The sequence below is a fragment of the Sarcophilus harrisii genome, chromosome 2 (genome assembly GCF_902635505.1).
Source record: "Sarcophilus harrisii chromosome 2, mSarHar1.11, whole genome shotgun sequence".
In the NCBI taxonomy this organism is placed as follows: Eukaryota; Metazoa; Chordata; class Mammalia; order Dasyuromorphia; family Dasyuridae; genus Sarcophilus; species Sarcophilus harrisii.
In genome coordinates, this window is record NC_045427.1 from 345,084,081 (window position 1) to 345,104,425 (window position 20,345).

The window sequence follows — 20,345 nt, forward strand, 5'->3', positions numbered from 1 at the left end:
TTACCATAACTTGGGATCTAAAGCATATTTTTCTGATTCTACATTTATTTCTCCTTCCATTATATCATAGACCTGGATTCTAAATTTACCTCAGATACTTACCAGTTAAGTGACCATGTTCAATTCACTTAAGTTCTCTTAGTCTCAATTGACTCATCTGGAAAATTGGGAGGAGAATATAAAAGTTCCTTCTGAAGTAGGAACAGCATTGTTGTTGATCCTCAAATTAGATAATGTACGTAAAACATTTTACAACTCTTAAAATAAACTGTGAATGTGAGTTCACATTCTAGATCCAATCTAGATCCAAGATAATACTTATTTGCTCCTACCCTTTAAAAGCAATGATCTTACAGCCAGGAATACCTGTAAGCAACAAGACTAATCACTGAGCAAGGCAGGCTCAAACTAGGATTTTCCTTTAAAAGATTGTGTCCATTCCAATAGACTTGGGATGGAAAATGCCATCCACATTCAATGGAGACTGAATGTGGATCAAAAATGTAGTGTTTTCAACTTTTTGTTTTTGTTTTGTTTGCTTTTTTTCTCATTTTTTCCCCTCTTGGTCTGATTTTTCTTGTGCAACATGACAAATAAGAAAATAAGTTTAAAAGGAATGTACATACATAAACCTACATCAGACTACTTGTTGTCTTGGGGGGGGGAGGTAGTAGAGGGAGGGAGAAAAATTTGGAACACGAAGTCTTACAAAAATGAATGTTGGAAATTATATAACTATATGTGTATTTGAAAAAAATGAAATATTATTGAGGGGAAAAAATTTTTAAAGTCAGCATTCAGGGCATATGACATCTAGTTATAAAAATTTACAAAGACATTATTTTTCCATATAATAATGACCTAGTTCTTCCATGAAACCCTCCTTATATTTCCTACCATCACTTATCCTTTCCTTCTCCAGCACCTACCAACCTTTTCAATAACTCCTTCCATTTATATAGCATTATATACAAAATATTTTCTTTAAAACAACTCTATGAGCTAATTAGGTTAAATGGAACTGTCCTCATTTTACAGAAGAGGAAACAGATTCAGAAAGATTACATGAATTCCTCAGGGTCACAGAGAGTTTTTTTGTTTGTTTTGTAATGTTTTGTTTTTGTCATAACTGGGATTTAAGCATAGAATCATAGGTCATAGGATCATAGATTTGGTGTGCCATAGATAATATGAAGAAGCTAAAAACTTCCTCATTTGAAGATGGGGAACCTCTTAAATGTCCAAGATCACACAAGTAGCAGAGCAAAGATTCAAATCAAGAACCTGTGACGCTAAGTCCAAAGATTTCCTAACTCCAAATCCAGGACTTCCATTATCTTGCCTAAAGTCTTTACTGTACAAGCTAAAAATATATCTTCTTTGTACTGCACTTAGAGATCTTTGCTACTATATGGTACCAGTCTCTCTAACTGTCTTATACACTTGTTTTCTATATCTAGTGCCTTGTTTCCAAAGCTGAGAGTGGGGACCAAGGCTTATACTTTTCCTGTATTCCCCTTAGAATAATCTGGCATAATGTTGGGCATATATAGATCAAATATAACTGCAATAACTCTTATTATCTCTAGTGACTTCCAATATCACCTATAGATATTTGGTCTTCAGTCAGTCCCCTTGGGTTTTTCTTCCCTAGGGTTCTATAAAAGCATCTGGGTAGTACACCAGAACCAGGGTTTCTTAAACATATTCTACTCATGACCTCTTTTCCCCTGAGAAATTTTTATGTGATACTGGATACATAGGTATATAAAATAGGTACACAAATAAAATATTTACTAATAATAAATAAAATTCTGTGATCCCTATATTCAATTACATAACCTCATATAAGATTACAATCCACAGTTTAAAAAGCTTTGCACTAGACCAGCAGCCAATAAGGCCCAAGTGCAAATCCAACATTAGCTTAACCCCTATCTGCTTCAATTCCCTCATCTGTAAAGTAGAAACAATAATAGTATCTACTTCCCATTAGAATAAACTGAGATAATATCTGAGGTTTTTTTAATTATAGCTTTTTATTGACAAAACATATGCATGGGTAATTTTTCAACATTGTCCCTTGCAATCACTTCTGTTCCAACTTTTCCCTTCCTTCCCTCCACCTTCTCCCCTAGATGGCAGACAGTCTCATACATGTTAAACATGTTAAAGTATATCTTAAATACAATATATGTGTACACATATGTATAGTTCTCTTGTTGCACAAGAAAAATTGGATTCAAAAAGGTAAAAATAACCTGGGGAAAAAAAACAAAAATGCAAGCAGTCCACATTCATTTCCCAGTGTTCTTTCTCTGGGTGTAGCTGGTTCTGTTCATCACTGATCAATTGGAACTGAATTGGATCTTCTCATTGCCGAAGATATCCACTTCCATCAGAATTGATCCTCATATAGAATTGTTGTTGAAGTGTATAATGATCTCCTGATTCTGCTCATTTCACTTAACATCAGTCCATGTAAGTTTTTCCAAGCCTCTCTGTATTCATCCTGCTGGTTATTTCTTAAAGAACAATAATATTCCATAACATTAATATGCCACAATTTACCCAACCATTCTCCAATTGATGGGCGGATGTTTCCAGTTTCTGGCTACTACAAAGAGGGCTGCCACAAACATTTTTGCACATACAGGTCCTTTCCCTTCTTTAAGATCTTTTTGGGACATAAACCTAGTAGTAACATTGTTGGATCAAAGGGTATGCACAGTTTGATAACTTTTTGAGCATAGTTGCAAATCGTTCTCCAGAATGGTTGGATCCATTCACAACTCCACCAACAGTGCATCAGTGTCCCAGTTTTTCCACATCCCCTCCAACATTCGTCATTATCTTTTCCTGTCATTTTAGCCAATCTGACAGGTGTAAAGTATGGGTTAGCTAACTGGAGGGCTTCAGGGTCAGCCAGAATTAAAGTCCTTATCTTTATGGGGAGAAGTGAAGGAGGCAGACAAGCAAAATCCTGGATCCTGGAGTCCAGAGTCACCAGCCTCTCTCCTCCTCCTCCTTCTGCCAAGTCCTCTGCCTGCCCCCCTGCCTCCCTTCCTCCACCCTCCAATCCTTGCCTATGATTATCTTAACACCAAACATTCAACAAGCACCAACAGTGAAAAGAGACAGTTATCCAAATATATGCTAATAGAGTCATTTTCTCACATTGAAAAGGTAATTAGCCTTAAGTGCTCTGTTGTCTGATTCAAGCATACCTTTTTGGAGTTTCAGCCCTCTACAGACAAGTGGTATCTCAGAGTTGTCTTAATTTGCATTTCTCTGATCAATTGTGATTTGGAACATCCTTTCATATGAGTAGAAATAGTTTCAATTTCATCATCTGAGAATTGTCTATTCATATCCTTTGACCATTTATCAACTGGAGAATGGCTTGATTTCTTATAAATTAGAATCAATTCTCTATTTTGGAAATGAGATCTTTAATTGAGATAATTAATATTTGTAAAGTGTTTTGCCAACTTAAAGCTCTATGTAAATGCTAGCTGTCGCTATTGCTAATATCTAGCTATTATTATTGTTGTTGTCTATAAGGATTTTTTAAAAATACTAAAACACACAAGGAAACTCATCTTTAAAAAAAAGACACTTGTTAACACGGAAAGAAAAATTAAGAATCACTTAATCCAACCCCATCATTGTATAGCAAAATCATGATACAATGAAAAGAATGTTAGTCTTACACTAGAGCTAAAACTTGATAACCATGTGTAACCATGCACAAGTAGTATGGTGGATAAAATGCTAGAATTGGCTTCAGTAAAATCTATCTCATATACTTAAAGGAAGGAGGAAAAGGAAGGGGAAGCATTTGTTAAGTACTTAGCATGTGCTAGACATTGTGATAAGTTCTTTACAGATATTTGAATCATTTGAGACTCATAATAATCTTTCAAAATAAGTACTATTATGATCCCCAATTTATAGGTGAAGAAACTGAGGAAGACAGGTAAAATGACTTGTGTAGACTAATAAATAAATAAAAGTAAGCTAGTAAGGCTGGATTTGACCTCAGGTCTTCCAGACTCTAAGCCATGGGCAAATTTTCCCTTTTATTTCAGCCTCAGTTTTTATTAATAAAATAGAAATGATAGCATTTAGTTTATATGGTTCTTGTAAGGATCAAATGAAGAAGACCCGTGTAAAAGACTTTGTAAGGCTTAAGTGCTATGTAAATATTTTAATTTCTCTGAATCTCAATTTCCTCAATTAGAAAATAGAGATAATAATATTTACATTAACAAATTAATTAGGTTATTATTACTCAAGGTTATTATTCAAAAATTTCTTTGTAAACTAGTAAATGTTCTAAAACATGAATAGAATTATCTTTAAAAATGCAAACATTGCAAATGAATTACCCATGACTCCAAAGCAAACTGAAACTTGAATCATCCCCTAGTTTATTAAGCTTCTAAATTCAGAGGTTTTTGAATACCAGGTTTCAGTTAGCTGGGTACTCCCTACATATTCCCTAGATTTCCTCTTAGTATCTATGTCTCCTCTCAGCTTGTCTAGTATCCTGTTCTTCTAAAACAACCAATCTCCTAATCACTGTTCACTGACTGATCACCTACTCACCACTAATCCAACATTCAGTTTTCTATCAGGCACAGAGAAAAAGAAGAAATATAACATCATTTGTGCCCTGAAAGAGCAGTGTCTATCTAATTGAGACAACATATAGAAATGAAAAGAGTCTTGTCTTAAACTTGGAAGACCTACATTTGTTTTATCTCAGGCAGACATTTCCTAGTTATAGATCCTTTTCAATCTTATTTCATGTTTTTAGTTTCTTGCCATCTCAATGCCTGTCAATTGTTGTATTAGTTGTTTCCTGGACACAATGTCCCAACTGCCATCTGAACAAGTGGTCTCCTCTTTGAAACATACTTTCTTATCAACTCTAATCTTATGGAATTTCTAGCGCCATTCAAACATCTAATTAATTCTGATTCCCTCAGATATGATATGATAACTATCCTTCTTGAAATTATTTTGTATATTGCTATTATTCAGTCATTTTTCAGTTGTATACAACTTTTCATAACCCCATTTGGGGTTCTCAGCAAAGATACTGGAATACTTTGGCATTTGTCTTTCCAACTCATTTTACAGATGAGAAAACTGAGACAAACAAGGTTTAAGTGACTTGTCCAGGGTCACACAACTAGAAAGGTTCTGAGGCCAGTTTTGAACTCAAGAAAATGAAATCCTCCTCACTCCAGGTCTGGAATTCTATCCACTGTATCACCTAGCTATCCCTATTTTGTATATACTGTATTGTTTATTATTTACTTGTATACATGTTGTAATTCCCAATAGAATGCAAGCTCCTTGAGGGCAGAACCTAATTCATTTAAGTATTCAACAAGTATTTGTTGAATTTAATTAAATTGGCTCAGGGCAAGTTTTTTACTTCTCTTTTGCAAAATTAAATAATACGTGCAATATATAACACTTTGTGAAACTTAAAGCAAAATAGCTATATGAAATATTAATAAGAATAGGGTTAAAAAGGAAATAAGGCAGGATTCAGGTAACTATGTCATACAACAGAAAATTGCCTTGATTTATTGATAACAATAATAATCACAGCTGGCATGTCTATAGTCCTTTAAGATACAAAAAATTTAGGATGCCTATCAATTGGAGAATGGTTGAATAAACTGTGGTATATGAACGTAATGGAATTCTATTGTGCAATAAGAAATGATGAGCAGGCAGGTTTCAGAAAAACTTGGAAAGACTTGTACAAACTAATATAAAGCAAAATGAACAGAATCAGGAAAACATTGTACACAGTATGAGCAGCACTGTGTGATGAACAGCTATCATTGGCTCAGATCTTCTCAGCAATGCAGTGATCTAAGATAAATAAAAGGAGGAAGAAACTGGGCCAGCTATGAAATAAAAGCAAAACATGTAGTAGCATCAGAAATAAATAGTATCTTTTATTTAAGAAGTAGGCTAGCAACCGTCATAATAGCAAGAAATTCAATCAGTGATAATATTACTTAGGATTTTTTTCTCATAAGCCAAAGAGATAAACTTTTGCCTGAAGTCCATAAAACAAACCTCTCTCTGAAAAAGTTGGTATACTCCTTAAGCAACTACCACAAAGAAAGAATGAAGGCAAATGTTCATCATATTGGACTTCATCCAGAGGGCAACAAAACCAACCCAATCATAAATAAAACCTGAAGGCAAACAGACTAAACTTGCAATTACTTAGGAATTAATCTGTCTCTGTTTTTTAGTAAAAGAGCCAAGTCATAGAATCTCGAAGCAAAAATCAGAGTTGAAGATACCTCAGAGAATGCTTATTCATGGGATCATAATGTATCAACTCTTCAAGGGTACTCCCTGATGAGTCCTTAAACTCAGAGGCTGAGTTTCAGCTCAGGAGCCCTCTCCAGTGTGAATTCCCTTAACAATCAACTAGTAATCCCGATAAAGGCATAAATGCTCGATAGCTCATAGCAAGTAAAAAAAAAAAAATGCAATGATAGAATGCCAGGGTCACTGAGGTTGTTGTAAACAGCAGAACTGAGATTTGAAGCTAGGTGCTCTGACTTAAGGAGGTAACTAGTCATTCTAGTGCCCAGGGCAAGGAGTGAGAAAAGTAAAATCAACTTTCAAAAATAACTATAAGATTTAGAGAAAGTGAGCAGAGGGAGAAGACAAAAGAAGACTTTGGAACCTCAGAGCTTAAGCTTGTTGGAAAGCTCCCAGGACAGCTCTGCTTCTGTAAGAGGCCACCAAGTGCTACTGAACCAAAAGAGTTAAGCCATGAGGGAGGCAAGTCACCATCTGGAAGGAAGCTTTCTATATTGTCCCCGATTCTGAGGTCATGCAAAGTTGGATATGACTGAAATGATTCAACAAAAAGTTTGGCTAACTAGGTATTACGCCATTGGTGCCTTCTATATTCCAGCAGTTATGGCTTATCTTTGACTCCAGATTCAGTGATCCTTCCACTCTATCATGTCTACAAGATAATGAGACCCATAAGAGTAGGAAAGACGTGCTCACAATCACACCACAGACCCCTTAATAGTACCTGTCACTTTACTCTCAGCCACTAGTTCACTCTTTCACTTAAGAGGCATTTCCATAAAAACCTAGAATTCCCAGACCGGAAGGAAAGGATGGATTGAGGACAATAAAATATCTGAGTACAGGAGGGCACTACACACTCTTGTTTTTATTTTTGTTATTTAATATTGTGGGATATAGCATTAATTTGTTATTGCTGGTCAGTCATTTTTCAGTCATGTCCTAATTCTTTGTGACCCCATTTGGGATTTTCTTGACAAAGATACTGAAGCAATTTCCCATTTCCTTCTCTGGCTGATTTTACAGATGAGAAAACTGAGGCAGACTTAACTAAGTTAAGTGACCAAGGTCACACAGCTATTAAGTGTTTAAAGACACATTTGAACTCAGGTCTTCCTGACTTCAGGGCCAGCTCTTTATTCACTGCACCACAAATCATGACTGTTACCAGCTACACAACAATAGGCAAGTCTCTTTTTTTGGCTGGGCCTTAATTTCTCCACCTGTCAAATGAGAGTTTTGGACAAGCTGGTTCTCACAACACAGTACCATGGAAAAATCACTGAAATTGGTTTCAGGAGACCCAAGTTCACATCTGGAGTATGTCATTTAGTAGCTGTGAGTAATTTCTTTTATTTTTTTTTAAAAAAGGCAATTGGGGTTAAGTGACTTACCCAAATTCACAAAACGAGGAAGTGTTAAGTATCTAAGGATGGATTTGAACTCAGGCCCTCCTGACTCAGATCGGTGCTCTATCCACTACGCCATCCAGCTGCCCCCTTTTTTCTTTTTAAGGGCCTCAGTGTTCTGATCAATAAAAATCAAAGAATTTGACTAAATTGATCTCTTGCTCCAAGTTTATGATACTAATGATATTTTAGAAACATTTGATTTAACAAGTTTTGAAACTAGACAGAATTTTCTGCCCATCCTTCATATAATCAGAAAATTCCATTCCACCATACACTCTGGTTATTCCAGGCCTTACCTTTCATCCAGTTTCCATCATGGTAAACAATCAGTGGTAACAGGTGTAGTAGTGAAAAGGATTGTGGTCACAGCTCTCAGGGTCCTCATTGTCCACAGGGAATTGTCACCTAGGAGTTCACCTCCACCTTTCCCTTTCAGCTCCTCAGCTATTGGCTGATGCTGTTTGCTAATGTGAACATGGCTGTGAGCATGAAAGAGGGAGAATGTTTTGAGAGAACAGAAATTAATATCCTGCGGCCAAGATATAGAGAGGGGGAGGTAGGACATAGGCAGATTGTGTTTACCTCTTAATGTGCAAGTGACAGGAGGAAATTAAAAAACTTTCCAATATCTCTGATCTGTAGAAAATACAAGAAAGCTTAAGGATGGACAGACAACAATTAATATCTTCCTCCCCCAGATTGCCCCTAGCCTCTTAGGTAGATTATGACTTCTCAGTTTCCCACCACAATATGCTTTTTACATCCTAAAATTACACAGACATACATATACCCCAAGTGGCAAAAGGAGATATATCCAAAGGACAGACTGCCCACCCCCATATCAGGCCCTGTACAGTAATAGGCATGAATCCCCAACTCCATGGGTTCATATGATTCAGACTAATCCAGAGCAATCATATAACCTCAGTTGCACCTAGCTGATCCCTGGGCATCTCTAAATCCTAAATGCATTGATAGTCAGGCAATGTGTTTACACAATAAATACATATATCATTATGTATATGCACAGCTATGAATGGTTCTAAGTTTATAATTCACCTTATATATGTGTATGTGCCCATATGTTTATATGGGGGTGTATTTATGTGTGTTTATACATACACACACATGAACGCACACACACACAGAGACATATATATATATATAATATATATATATATATATATATATATATACATAGTTGTTCAATAGTTTCATTCATACAGATGTAGTAGAAAGAGGGTTGACTCTAGAACCAGAAGACCTGAGTTTTAATCCCAGCTCTTGTTCTTGTTCTGTTGTTTTTGGTTATGTCCAACTCTTCATGACCCATTGAGGTTTTCCTGGCAAAGATGCTGGAGTGGTTTACCCTTTCCTACCATGAGATGAGAAAACTGAGGCATATGAGGTTAAGTGACTTGTTCAGGGTCACTCAGCTATTAAATGTCTGAGATCAGATTTGAACTTCCTGACTCCAAGTCAAGTCTAGCCCTCTATGCACTATGGCATCACCTGTCTCTATCTTTTCTATATAACATTATATCCTTTAGGAATAATTCTTCCTAATGCTTCATCATGAAGTGTTGATGACCTTGAGTTACTGATTTATGTGCCAGTAGAAGGCAAGCCTTGCCATTTTAGAAATGATCTGAATATAGACCCAATAACTAACTAAACCCTGTCCTCCAGGGCCCAGCCTACCTAAGTGCAAATGGGTTTATTATCAGATTAATTACAAGGTGATAGATTATTTTTGGCCCCAGCAACTCATGAAATTATCTACAAAAACTTCAAAGGTTTGCATTATATATTGATGGAAGGACATGGATGAAATAATATACCTGTCAAAATATTAAACTATTATATAACACATTGTATACATACACACATGTGTATATATACATGTATATGTATACACACACACACAAATATATCATGCTGCCTTTAGTCCCAGTGCTACCACTCAGGTGATGGCAGGCAATTCCAGCATGAAGCTGACACTTATATAACAGAGAAATCATATCACTTCTCTGGGCCTCAGTTTTCCCAGATCCAAAAGAAAGAGGTTGTACTAGATAAGATTCTTTTCAGCTTTAAGTTTATAATCTATAATCTTTCTTCTTTGTTATATTAAAGTCTTCATTTCCCCTTCTCCCTTCTAATCCCCGTCTCTCCTCCAGAGAAATTCTTACTATTAAGACCAGGTTGTATAACTGGCTAATCTATGACATGCCTAACTAAAAGGGCCAGTTAAGCCACTTCACCTACAATGTTTTAGTTTATCTTTAAAAAATACATGATGAAGTATTTCCTCTACATGACTCTGGGGGGAGCTAGCCCTATTAGACTGGCAATCTCTTCTATGATGTACTTTGGACATCCAGTTTACATAACTGGAAACTTACCTTTTAGTAAATTTGATTTGCATGCTGACTTCACACTTTTTTTTTTCTTAGAACAATAAACTCATCCTTCTCTCCTTATCATGCATTAGGAGGTGATTTTCTTCCATGTTTTGGCTTTTTTCAATAGCTTTCCTTGCTCTCCTACCTCCCAGATAGAAATATTTCACACACAATATGCAGAGAGATAGCCTGCTTATCTTCTATTTCTTCTGTTTCAGCAGTTTTATATTGGCTAGTTCAGCCCCAGTTAACGTTAACTGAAGAATTGAATGAAGTAAAATAACTTCTTCTATTAATAAGAATATTTTATCTGGAATCTTCATTTGAGTTGCCACTGAGTTACAGGAACAGGGATGTTTGGGGGGAAAAAAACTCAATCAGATTTCCACCTTTTTTTGCACACATTGTTAATTTTCAATCAAATACTGCCAGAGTTTGTGAGGCTGCAGCCAGAGCTTGTCGTAATTGGGGTTAAGAAGTGCAAAAGCTTTAGATCGAAATAGCTAATCAGAAAATGTCTTCTTGTCAGGCCATTTGCCAGAAATCTTTCATTCTGGAAACACTGACAGGGAATGCATTCTTGATCCTTGTCTGCTGCTCTCCCCTCCCTTTTACCCCCTACTTCAGATGCAAAGTGCACATATGGCTCATCTCCATCTTTGGGGGTGGTTCTGTCTAAAGTCCTCCCAAAGATTCAGATTGTATGACAAATCACGTTCTAGACTCTCCTGGCGGCCAGCGAGAAAGGGGTGAAGCATTTGCATCATTACCCCCAGACAACAGCTTTATTAGACTGAAAGAGAGGTTTGCAGCCATCCCTAGCTTGGCCACTGACCTCTGCCTCTTAATTTCCCTATTGTTGGTGTACTGCAAGTTACTGCTCTCTAAACCATATGGTTGATTTAAAGCATCTCAAACTGCTACTTATAAAATTCTAGTTTCGGGGAAAGATTGAAACATCTTGGGAGTGGGTTCATTTTAAAAAAAAAAAGAAAAAAGAAAAAGAAGGTGTCTTCTTGGGGACTCGAGTGAATGAAGTGAGGGAGGGGCAAGGATGCTCCCATAGCTCTCAGCAAATGCAGATACTAGCAATAAGCTCAATAGAATTGTGCATAAAAAATAGATTTTCATAGTCTCTGATGTGCTCAGTTTCAACATAAACAGCACAACTTGAGATTCCAAGAAGAAATGACAATAACAAGTTTCCTATCAACTTTGAATAAGTGTGTGAATGAGCACTACTTCAATTATTTCCGCTTAATAGCAGATGGCCATTCGGTAGACAAACTACTTGTGAAAGCTGAAAATCCCACCCCTCCACCACACACACACACACACACACACACACACACACACACACACACAGTAGTGGGACAGTGTGTAGGTCCTGCAGTCAGGAAGCCATCCTACTTCTGATACTTAAAATCTGTGTCCCTTCTGGAAAATTACTAGCTCTTTTAAGATCATCAGTTTCTCCACCTGGAAAATGGGTGGAATAATAGCACCTACTTGGGAGATAATTAATGTAAAATATAAAGTGTTTTGTAAACCTTAAAGCAAATGTGGGCTACTGGTATTTTATCCATGTTGCTGGGATAGTGCTCATTTTTCAGGAGAAAATAATAGTGATTGAATTTGCTGTGGACACAGCTTTAAACATTTGAAGGTGCTTCAGGCCCCTCTCCCCCTCCCCATTTTCCAAAAGTTTTTTTTTCCCTTTCCAAGTACCTTTGATATCCCAGATTCCAGTATCCCTCACATTTTAGAAGGGTCCTATCTAAGTTTACAATTGATTTTCTTCTTCATATGGGTTTGAGTTTCAGGGAAGGAGGGAAGGTTGAACATTCCATTTGCCCTCCGTATGGAATGAATGCAAAGTTATATGAATTTGTAGGTTCTCTTTTGAGAGGGCCCCAATTCAAAGGGAATGAAATGAAGAGGTATGTGAGGGGGTTTGCAGTGGAAAGAGGGACCGTGAAGCAAGAGAGCTACGCAGGGGAGAACTGAACCCAATCTCTATCTCTTTCAAAATCCAGTCTGCTCTGAGCTTTTCAGAGGTTTCCAAACAGAAGGAATCAAACCTCAGATCCCAAAGACCTAATGCCTGAGTAGCTACAAAGAAACTGGTTTCCATAGCTGTTGTAAGCATGAGCTTTCTGCCTTCCCCCATCCCCACCCCCTATCTGACTAAGATGAAGGGGGAGCGCTGGGTGCAGAGAGAAGGAGCGAGCCGGGAGCAGAGGCCCTGAGACACAATTGGCGCACTGAAGTAAAGAATTCATTATCATTCACAAGTAATGGTCCTATTTTTGCCTTGCTTGATTTTTCTTTAAGACCAGAAGAAGAAAATAAAATCTCTTGTGGCTTCAATAGTTGTACAACGCAGTGGATGGATTATGCGGATTAACAATTTAAACTCCTACCAGACTTTCTTACTCAAAGATCTCGGGCCAGTAATCGTATTACTGTCTTGGGTTTATTGGTTTACTAGTTACAAAACTGAATTTTAAAGCAAATTGATTAAAGTTTCTTCTTCCCCCATCCTCTCCCCCTCCTTTTAGGATTCTACCCGCCCCACTATAAGCCCATAAGGCACTAAGAGACTTTTAAATTTGATTTTCTTTAATATCTTCCCTCCCTTCCCCACTCCTCCCAAGCCAGGCTGTAATAAGACTGACTACACAGTTCTTTTATTCTCCCCCATGCCTGTTCCTAATTCCTGGTAATTTATCCCATATTAAAACTTCTTTAAGTAAGAATGGACAAGAAGCAGCACCTGCTATGCAAATGGGGGCAAATCCATCCTAGTTCGGCTAGGACCCTTCTGCGGAGAAGTGATGGCAGCAATGTCCATTCACCGGGTTTCCAATGTTGGGCGAGAGTAGGCCCTTCATATGTAAACGCACTTGGAGTCTTGACAGATTGCTAAATGTTACACATGGCACAGGGGTGGAGAGAGGGAGGAGGAGGAGGGATAGAAATGGAAGGCAGAGGGGGTGACTAAGGAGAGAGAAGGGAAAGGGAGAGAGAGAAAAGTAGCAAAATAAAGTCTCTAGATTTAGAAAGGGGCCTCATTAGGAAAATTAGTTAATCTTCCCTTGAAATATTCTCTCAAGGCTTTTTTCTCATACTTAAGGCTAGCTGATTTTTCTTTTTCTTTCTTTTTTTTTTTAACCTTTTCAATGTCACTAAAAGCTTTTTCATCAAATTGTCTTCAGCAGAGTCCAAAGCATTCAAGTTCCAAAATAAGCCTAGATTTACTCAAGTTTCATCATAATTTAGCAGATCAGGGCAATTCAATTCCATTTAAGAGACATTATTAAATGCCTTATTAAACCTGTACTGTATGTATAGGCAACTGGTGATTGGTATAAAAAAGCCTAGTAAGGAAAATTCCCACTAATAAAGATGTGTGAATATGGTAATCTTCAAAGTTTTTCTCTTTTGTTTGTTTGGTGTTACCAAAACTTACTTTATCTTTTTCATTTCGGTGCCTATAAAAAGAGGTCAGTTACTGGCCAAAAGAATGAGCATCATAAAGAAATCTCATTTTGCCTCCTTAACTTTACTCCAGGGATTTCCAGGGACTTGACAAGTCCTATCTCTAAGAGGCCAGTGCTAAAATCCTGCAGAGAAGTGTATTTCTGGCCACATGGGCACAGTGGTTACTCCTGCTGAATAACAAGGATTAGTTTTGTTGGTACTTTTGAAATAATTTCATTTTCTCACGTGGTTTATGACAGAAATGCAATCCTATCTCGTGCAAGCCTAATCCTATCACAGAGATAGATCTCCTTGGAGAAGCCTTTTCTGAATTGTAGAATACTTGTCGGATCACTTGACTTGAGTTTTCCTGACAAACCAACTTGTTTTTCTATGGGATTCTATCTTTCCTGTTAGTGACCTGGGACCATTTTGTAAAAATATTATTTCTATCAGTTAATAGAGGTAATAAGGTTAAACTATCCTATGACAGAGCACAGTTTAAGTCCCAAAGAAGCAGCAAACACTGGCACTCTTTTGACATTTTTCCCTTATGTGCACAGGTTTTTGCGAGCATAAATAAAGCTTTTCAAACTCTAAAATAATAATAGGTGAGAAATGAGTGACATTCAGATCAATTCTGTGAAGAGGGAGATATCCTTCAAGCTATAGAGGTTCTATACCCTCCATAAAAGAAAACTCTTAGGAACCAGAGCAAAAATGTAAAACATGAATTCTTAGAGGCAGAAAAAATGGAGTGTGGGTGTGAGGACCATTAACGTTCAAAAGACATGTGAAGTTATAAATATATTGTTTCTGGCTCACTCTCATCCCTCCCTTAAGCCCACAGAAAAGGGAACTTTTTACTCTCCCTCACACCCCCACAATACAAGAGGATAACACTAAGGGATAGTACAATAATTCATGTGCGTTATAATTCTTCATTGCCTATTAGCAGTCTGGGAAAACTAGAAGAAAAGAAAATGCCAGAAAGTGATGGTAAAACTTAGGATGTGACAGAAGTAGCTTTCTTTTCTGCTCCTGCTGAGAGTGTTTGAATAAGAAGAATGTTCCTGGACTGTAACAAGCAGAAAGAATGAAGAAGACAAAAGGTTTCCAGAAAAAGGTTTGGAAAGAAGACAAGGCAAGTGAGACGAAAAGGAGAAAAAAAGCGTTTACAATGGAACAATACATGTACTAATCGCTTTGATATATTATACAAGCCCAAAGACCCCAAACATTGTGTAATTATTTATAAATGACTTCTCCACTCCTGTGTATAATACAGAGGAAAGAATAAAACTGCAGGCTTCTCTCTAAACTATTTCTAAATAGACCTGGTTCAAAAGAAAGCAGAAGTGTTTGAAATAAAATAATTAATGGTTGATTTTATGGTTGTCTCATTAAAACATTTTAATTACGACAAACAAAATGTATTTGTATTCAAGCTGAGCATTAGTTTATATAAACTATATAGCTATATTTGCTATATAACAAAATGTTAAGGTACAGAAAAGCAGGAAGAAAACAGTGCAACTATTTCTCCATTGTGGTTGAGTATGATGATTTCTTAATCCTTTGCATCAAACAGTGAGTGGTTGAATGCTGTGGTATTCACTGAGATCCATTTCGCTACCAACAAAAAAAATTTTTTTACACAGCCACAGCCTTAAGGAAATATGGTCCTGCTTGTGAAAACCAATGATCCACAAAACACAAATGAAAATTTCCTAACAATTCAAAATAAAAAATTCTTTGCCAAAAATATTTTCGAGAATATGCAAGTGAGAAATGGATGAAGATAAAGCCACCTGGCTAAAAGAATTCCACTTTCTAATTCAAGGAAGCAGTATTACTATATAGAGGAGGGACCCCTTTTGTGTTAGATCCTGAGACAAAATTTAACTTCAAGAACTTTTCCATTAAGCCAAAACTCAATAGCCATTGTAAAGATTTCTGGATCAATTCCTAGCCTCTAGCAGATGAAATGTAAACTGATTCCACGGTGTAATCAGGAGGGTCTTCATATCTCCTCAGGGAAAGCACCTTATGCCTCTCTTTAAGGTTTTAAAGCTCAGGGCTGCTCAGCTTGCTCTAGCCACACTGCTCTTGCATCCAGTCCCATTTGCCTCTTCTATTTTCTCTCCTTCAGGCACAAAAAAGACATTGTGTGGCCCCTACATTTGCCCAAGCCACAAACACACTTACGAACTTTCTGTCAACTAAGATCATGTATGGAAGCAGCACATCTGTCACCCCCAAAATATACATATTGTATCCCATACCCAAGCATAGGTCTAGGTACTTAATAAAAATACAAGTTTATGAAACTCATTTAAAAATAAATCTCCCTACCTTTTGGGGAAGTTAATTCTTATGGATCAGAATTTAAATTGTGCTTGTTAAGAGTTAGATCTAAATGCATCTGGTTTACCTAATAAACATGATAAATGCATACCAAAGAAAATGTAGCGCTCCTCAATGGAGTACTCTATTCAAGTAGAAATATGCTAGGTGGAATATGTACATGGCCAACACTGTATGATTCAGGGTGAAAGGCTGAGAGCCTACACAGATTTGTGTAAAGCATGGATAATTTGCCATTTTCCTTGCTATGTTACTGAAAGACACCCTCTGTCTTCATTCTCCTGACTCATTTTTTTGTCCTTTTTTTTCCCCCTGCCACAACTGTCATGGATTATCAGTAAAGAAAATAGAGTTGCTTTTACTTTCCATATTCCTAGCTCCACTCTCTGTTTCTCATTTCTAAAACTGAAATATTTATATGAATATTCAATGAAATGAAATATGTATAAGCATAATTATGTAAATAATATATTGTCCTCATTTTTAGTTCCTATGAGCCAGACTCTTTCTGTATTTGTTTGCCTTTCTTCTCTGAATATTATTATTTTTTGCTTCCACATATGAAATCAGAGATATCTTCAACTTTGCAAAGCTTTAGAATGCTTTTTGCATCTTATGCTTCTCTAGAGACAGAGAGAAACTGACCAAATTGAACATGTAAAATCTAGGAAGAATGAAAATACTGTCATTGTGTAATAGTTATTATCTAGTTATTGTGACTGTGATTTCCATCATCACTCAACATTGGAAACACACTTTCTAGCATTTTCTACCCTCCTCCAGCCAAATAATAATATTTGTGCACTTAGCATAAAGTACACACTGATGATGTTCAACATAGACTATTAATCACATGCAGAAAAGTTACTCCTGAACTAAGAATATGTATATATAGATGTATGTAAGTATGTATATGTATATAAGCAGCAAGGTGGTAGAGTATAGAGAGAGCTAGGACTGGAATTAGGAAGACGTGAATATAAATCCAACCTCAGACATTTGCTGCCTGCGTAACTCCAGGTGAGACACTTAACCTGTTTGACTCAGTTTCCTTGTCTGTAAAATAAACTGGAAAAGGAAATGGCAAATCACTCCAGTACTTTTAACAAGAAAATCCCAAATGACCCAAATGGGATCATGAAGAGTAGGGAATAGCAAAAAATAAAAAAAATTAGCTTCTATTTGGGAAAATATACAATTTGCAGTTTGTATACTGCTCTGAGATCCCTCTCAAAGCACCAGGATAGGATGCCAACTATAAAGAAAAAACAATATGTTTTGATTAAAAAAAAAAAACTATCTTTTGGGGCAGCTAGGTGGTAGAGTAGAGAGAATAATAGAGTTGTAGTCAAGAAAAATTGGCTGACTGAGGTCAGATTTGGCCTCAGAAACTAACTAGCTGTAAGATATTTCATTCTTTTTTGTCTCAGTTTCCTCATATATAAAATGGGGGAAATGATAGCACCTATCTCCTAAGGTTCTTGTGAGGATTAACTGAGATGATCATTTTTAATCATATTAGCTATCATTATAATTATTAACTGCTATTCTTGTTCCAGCTACACCACTAAAAAAGGTGTGATTTCCTTTGGCCCTCAACTTTCCCATTTGTAAAAAGGAGTTAATGCTACCTGTCCTCCCAATCAACCTTACAGGGTCAATTAAGGATAAAACATGGTAATAGATGACAAAGCAGGTAACTTAAAAATTCTAGGAATTTCAATAAGGCTTTATCATTTTTTCCCCAGTATATTAATATACTAGCTTTCTCTGTGTGAAGCATCGGGTGATACTATGGCTAGAGCTTCTGGAATCAGAAAAGACCTGACTTCATCTCTGGCCTCAGAGACTTACCTGGACAAGTCACTTAATTTTTGTTTGCCTCAGTTTCCTCAACAATTTACAAAAGAAGATAATAATAGTTTCTACCAAGAAAGTTTGTGAAGCTTCTGGCAATATGTATGTATATGTGTGTGTGTGTGTGTGTGTGTGTGTGTGTGTGTATGCTATATAAATGCTTATTCCTTGCCTGAGCAATGTTAGCACTTATCATCCAGATTCTCTGAAAAGAGGTCCTGAAACCTATTAATAAACTGACTTTTTCTTCCAGGAGCTACAGAACTATATACACATATTAATAGCCTCCTGCAGTATGTCTAGTCTGGCCTACCTTGAAACAGAATAGTACCACCTTATTTTGTATTTGCTCATATTCACTTGATGTTTCTCAAGGAAATTCCTCCCCTGAAACCTCACTCTGGCATGGAGATACCCCTACAATTTCAAAGGTTATTCAAGAGAAGTGCCAGATAATATGTGTCCTACTAAGCTGAAAAACTTCAAATATGGATGGTTCTGGTCACAGACCATGCGCCTAATGATCTACATAAGAACAGAAAGACTCATCCCCAGAAAGCTGGCCACTAGATGATGTCATTTGTCAGCCACCCATTCTCAGGAAAAGCATTTATTAAGATGAGATTATACCATTAGAGGAAATGAGCCCACTGTTGAAATCACAGATATTGTGAAGTATTCCTCTTTGTAGAGCTATCTCCCTAGAAATCATAGAATCTTAGGGTTGGAAAAGACCTTAATAATCATTTTGTACTACCTCCTCATTCTACAGTGAGACTTATAAATGATCAATGACTTGTTCAAGGATGCTAATTAAATTAATGGTGGAGTCAAGCATAAGCCACAGATCTCCTCACTTCTACTCCCAGACTGATAATTAGGTCGCTTTCAGTTAATCAGAGTCCTGATTTGTACTTCTCTCTATTCACTACACGAAAGGAGGAAACATGGCATAATGAATCGAAGACTAGCCTAGGAATATGGAAAACTTGGGTATGATTCCCACCTCAGATACTTCTGATTATGGGACCTAAAGTGAGTTACTTAAACTCTGTGAGCCTCATTTTCCTGATGTGAAGTAGGGTGTTGAACTGACTTTAAGTCAACTTTTAAGTTCCTCCTAGTTCTAAATCTATGGATCCATTCTACTTTGGGTTAGCTTTACTTGTTAGGATGTTTTCTCTTATTCCTTATCATCTCTATATCAATGATTCCCACATCTATTTATTCATACATTGCCTCACTGCTGCCTCTCAGGCTGGCATCTCAAAATGCTTACTGGATATCACTATTGAAGGTACTATCACCCTCTCATTCTACTCAGGCTGGTTAATTTAGCTCTAATCCTCTACTACTCAACCTCTCTCTTACCCTATATCTTGTCTGTTGCCAAGACCTGTCAATTTTATCTTTGTTATAGATCTCAAAAACAATTTCTTTTCTCCTCTGACATCTCCATTCAGATGTCAAATTGATATGCGTTGATCATATCACCCTCTGTTCCCTTTCCATTCAATAAACTCCAATGGCTCTCTATCATTTCCTGGATCAAATATAAAATCATCTGGCTTTTAAAAATCCTTCATAATCTGGCCCCATTCCTATTCTTTCAATTTTCTTACACCTTAATCTCCCCCATGTAATCTTGGATACAATAATATTGTTCTCACTATTCCTTAAATAAGACACTTCATCTCTTGACTATGACTATATGTAGTCCATGCTGTAGTCCATACCTAGGGTACTTTCCATCCTCATCTCTGCCTACTGGCTTCTCTGGCTTTCTACAAGTCCCAATGTTGAGATGCCCATCAACTGGGGAATGGTTGAATAAACTGTGATATGTGATTGTGATGGAAAACTATTGTGCCATAAAAAATGATGAGCAGGATACTCATCAAGAAAATCTGGAAAGATGCAAAGTGGAATGTACTGTGCACAAAGTAATTCCAATAATATAAGATGATCATCTATGAATGACTTTGTTTTTCTCAGCAATACAATGATCTAAAACAACACTGAAGGACTTGTTAACAAAAATGCTATCCATCACCAGAAAACTGATGCTGTATAGATTACATGCAAACTAAAGCATAAACAGAATACAAGAAGACCAATTTCTGTAACAAAGATGTAGTGAGATAAATTCCTTGTATTTATGTTGGAAAAGAGAAAATTATTAGAGTCTTGATGTAGAATGAGAGGATCTGAATTCAACACTTACTACCAGGTGAGATGTTTATTACCTGTTACCTTGGAAAAGTCATCTAACTTCCTTGAACCTCTGAATCCTCTTCTATAAAATGAAATGAGTCATACTAACGGCCTCTGGGGTTCCTTCCAACTCTAGAACTGCATTTCCAAAGAAAGAAGAATAAGAAAAAAGAAGTAAACAATCCATCCACATTGACCAACTTGCTATTCCTAGCACACAACACTCCCATTTCTATGC

The 20,345-nt window shown here is 36.8% G+C and overlaps 1 long non-coding RNA gene across 2 annotated transcripts; it reads right to left on the reverse strand.

The window, feature by feature from the left end:
* Positions 1 to 8,083: 8,083 nt before the first annotated feature.
* LOC116421136 lies at positions 8,084 to 20,242 on the reverse strand. 2 transcript variants are annotated; one of them, XR_004231441.1, is made up of 3 exons: positions 20,140 to 20,242; positions 8,364 to 8,417; positions 8,084 to 8,260 (listed from the first exon to the last, which is right to left on the reverse strand). It is a non-coding gene; the product is annotated as an uncharacterized LOC116421136 (long non-coding RNA). The 2 variants fall into 2 exon arrangements; XR_004231440.1 differs by lacking the exon at positions 20,140 to 20,242 and adding an exon at positions 12,963 to 13,182.
* Positions 20,243 to 20,345: the final 103 nt, after the last annotated feature.